The sequence below is a fragment of the Oryza glaberrima genome, unplaced genomic scaffold, assembly GCF_000147395.1.
Source record: "Oryza glaberrima unplaced genomic scaffold, OglaRS2 ChrUN-Ctg54, whole genome shotgun sequence".
NCBI classification, from domain to species: Eukaryota; Viridiplantae; Streptophyta; class Magnoliopsida; order Poales; family Poaceae; genus Oryza; species Oryza glaberrima.
In genome coordinates this window covers 53,712-57,716 of record NW_026267059.1, presented here as the reverse complement: position 1 = coordinate 57,716, position 4,005 = coordinate 53,712, and the positions used below count along the sequence as shown (strand labels likewise).

Sequence of the window (4,005 nt, the reverse complement as noted above, 5' to 3'; positions counted from 1 at the left end):
AAAATGGATTAATATGATTTTTTAAGCAACTTTCGTATATATTTTTTTTTTTGCAAAAAACGTACGGTTTAGAAGTTTGAAAAGCGTGTGCGCGAAAAACGAGGGAGAGAAGTTGGGAACGGAGGTAACTAACACAGGGTGTGTTAGAGCAAGTTCAATAGTACAGCTAACTACTAACTCCAATTCATCTATAGTTAATCTAATAGTTCATTCATACAATAGTTACATAGTACACTATTAATACCTGGTCCCACCTGTCGTACACACACTGCGTCTTGGAGTCCGTGCTACAGCTGACTACAAATCTATAGCCCGCTGCACTTCTCTCTCCTTATTTAACTCCTTAAAATATATTTGCAGCTGGCTTATAGCCTGCTATTGTACCTGCTCTTAAGAACCAAAAATTTTTTGCCAAAAATATCACATCAAATATTTGGACACATGCATGGAGCATTAAATGTGGACGAAAAAACCAATTGCACAGTTTGCATGTAAATTGCGAGACGAATCTTTTGAGCTTAATTGCGCCATGATTTGATAATGTGATGCTACAGTAAACATTTGCTAATGACGTATTAATTATGCTTATAAATTCGTCTCGCAACTTACAGGTAGAATTTGTAATTTGTTTTATTATTAGTCTACGTTTAATACTTTAAATGTGTGAAAAAAAATAGACCAGTAATTGCATCCAGTGGTATTCCAGTGAAGCCTCCATTACTTCAGCAGATCCCATCATCCATCGTCTGTTCTTCCCAAAGTACTCACCACGTTTCGTCACACATGCTTACGTTTCAATGCATGCAAACGTCCCTGCCAGCTTCTCTTTCCAAGGTTTCCAGCTCAGTACTCCGCCCGCAACGCCGCGCCAGCGTCACAGCAGCCGCAGCGCCTATTGGCTTCTTCTTTCTACCGCCGCGCGCCGCGAGCCAACACCCCGTTTTGTCCGAGCTCGCGCGCGCGGCCGCTTTTCCAAACTGCTCCCGAATTCGCGATCCATCCATCCACATGGCTTCCTCCTCCGCGGCGCCGCCTCGCGTGCGTGACGTGACGACGCGGAATAATACGCGAGGTGGAAAGGAGGAGGACGCCGAGACGAGGTCGGGACATAGCTGGCATCGTCGTGTCGATGGACGTCTCCAGGAAGGCGCGTTCTGCGAGGCCCACCACCGGGCTCGCCGCCTCCGCCACCCTCGCCACGGCGGGCCCTCGCCGTGGCCGCGCTCGCCGCCGCCGCCGCCGCGCTCGTGCTGTACCTCGTCTACCGCCCCGTGATGCCGCAGGCATCCGTGCCGCGCGCCGCCGTGTACCGCCTCGCCCTCGCCAACGCCTCCTCCTCCGCGCACGCGCTCGCCGCGAGCGTGCAGTTCACGCTGGTGCTCCACAACCCCAGCGACAGGGCGTCGCTGCTCTACGACGGCCTCGTCGCCTACGCGTCGTACCGCGGGGAGCCGGTCATGCCGCCGGCGCCGCTCCCGCCCGTGGCGCAGGACCGCGGCGCGGACGTGGCGATGTCGCCGCTGCTCGGCGTTGCGGCCGTGCCGGTGTCGCCCGACGCGGCGCGCGCGCTGGCGGCGGACTGCGCGGCGCGGCGGGTGCAGCTCCGGCTCGTCGTCATGGGCAGGGTCAAGTACAGGAGCGGGCCGTTCAGGAGCGGGTGGCGCGACCTGTACGTGCGGTGCAACGTCGTCGTCGGGCTGAGCACGGAGGCCGCGGTGGCCGGCGACGGCGGCGGCGGCGACGTGCCGCTTCTCGAGTACCCCCGGTGCGCCGTGGATGCTTGAGGCTGCTTCGATCGTCTGCTCTGAATTCTGATCGATTTTGTGGTGGAAAATATGGGATTTCACAAAGAATAAATGTTATATTTTACAAACAACTCAGTACTCACAACTCCAATAGTGCGGAGGCCCGAGTTTAGTTCCAAACTTTTTTTTTCAAACTTTCAACTTTTCCATCACATCAAAACTTTCCTACACATATAAACTTCTTAACTTTTGCATCACGTCGTTCCAATTTTAACCAAAATTTTAATTTTAACGTGAACTAAACACACCCTGAAGTAGCTAGTACAACTCCAAATTACTAGTACCTCGGATTTCATCTAGCAGTTTGTGAATTCCATTCTTCCGAAATCCAGATGAACGCTGTTTTTTAAAAAATTCTTGTGATGGACCTGCCCAGCCATGTTCAAATCTTACACTTGCCATAAATACTTGCATTTACAGAAACATCAATAACTACTTTGAAAGTACTTATAAAGGTAAGGTATGCGCTCATTAATTTAGGGACTGGCTAGTGAGTTGTCGACAGTTTTTGAGATTCAAAACTTTCAAATTTTTTAACCACAGGGTCTGTCATCAACCGTTACAGGAAAACGGTTCCACACTAGTACAAGCTAGTACGCATGCTTCTAGTACGCATGCTCATGAAAAAAAAAATGTAATTTCTAATTTTACATAATGTAACTACTCTGTAACTAGGGTGTAACTGCTATGTAACTACTCTGTAACTAGAGGGTAAGTGTTATGTAAGTATATTAAAGCACGATGACAATATCTATAGGACGTTCGATAAAAACTAGGTACCAAAACATTCAAAAAAATTTTTAGCATTTGTATCCAACACCAGCATCATTGCTAGCAAGCCCACAAAGAAAATAGAAATATAATAAGATTATCCAAAAAATAGGGATCTGCTATGTGGTTACACGTATGTAAGTATGCAGTTACTGTCTAAGTATCATGTAACTCTGCTTTCAATATCAATAGTTCAGCTGGCTCAGTGGTAGGGATGCTACTCTAGTCAATTGGAGGGGAAATGATCGACTCCCAGTACAGCGTACTGCTTTTTGCTATTTTCTTTCATCTCGCACGCACGAATCTCGGAGTAAATCCGACGACTGAAAAATTGACAGTTTTCCTCCCAGAAAACTGTCGCAAGTTTTTGTATTAATTCCGTTAATTTATATGACTATATGAGCATCCGCGTATGCACTATGTTTCGAAAAAAATCCAAATGAAGCATAGCTTAGCACTCAATTCATGAACTTTTTTTTGCCTCATAAACTATTAATGATGCTTCCCTTTACCACTTAATAGTATTTCTCTTCTTTATTTCTCTTTTATACAAGCTGTATTTTAAGCTAAACTTCTTAAGGCAGAGATGGCACTATTATTAAAGTTCTAAAATATTTTCATAACTACTTTCTTTAAACTTAAAACCTCGATGTTTAAATATGTTCTAGTGTTTCTAACCTATGTAAACCATGATAAAAAAAATTCAAAATATATTGAGAGATAAGTTATAATGCATCTGTCGATCCTTTTAGATTTAGTATAAAATACGAAATATATAGAGAGGGAAAAAATAGAAATACAGATAGGGAGTCAGTTGAACCGTTTTAAATAGTTTGAGGTGTAAAATAACCCAAAAAATTGCTTAGGAGTGAAGTACTCCAATGAAATAATTCGGGAGAGTAAAATTGAACTTTCTATTTAAAAAAACTTAGTAACATAATTTTTCCGATGTAACCCGTGCTTTTTTGGTCCTAATATTTTTTTCGCAAAATAAATTAATACAGTAGGTTTCTAAGTAGATTTCTGACATGAGAGAGATAACCTTGTGAAAGAAAATCTCTATCTATAATTCTTCCAAAGTCCTGTACCATTTCTTTTGTGGATCTAAAAAAACCATTCCTTTTGTGGTGCATCCAAACAAACACGGTTGAATATTTCTCAAGTTTTAGAATACTCAAGGATTTAAGGAGAATAGTTCCCATGAGGCCATGATACCGATGTAACGTCCCGGAATAATTGATTGATGAAAAAAAAAAGAGATAAGAGAAAAAGGTAGTGGGCTGGTTTCTTTGCTTGTGGGCCTAGCAAAGCAGGCTAGCTAGCGTAGCGGTCGGCCTTGGGCCTTGCTTGGTCCATGGCGAGCAAGCAGCGGTGGTGCTTAGAGCTTACGTTACGGCAGCAAAGGCAGCGGCCAACAGCTGCTGGCATG

The 4,005-nt window shown here is 44.6% G+C and overlaps 1 pseudogene; it reads left to right on the top strand.

Annotated features, from left to right (window-relative positions):
• The first annotated feature begins 1,129 nt into the window (after positions 1-1,129).
• LOC127759581 (NDR1/HIN1-like protein 26) lies at positions 1,130-1,784 on the top strand (annotated as a pseudogene).
• Positions 1,785-4,005: the final 2,221 nt, after the last annotated feature.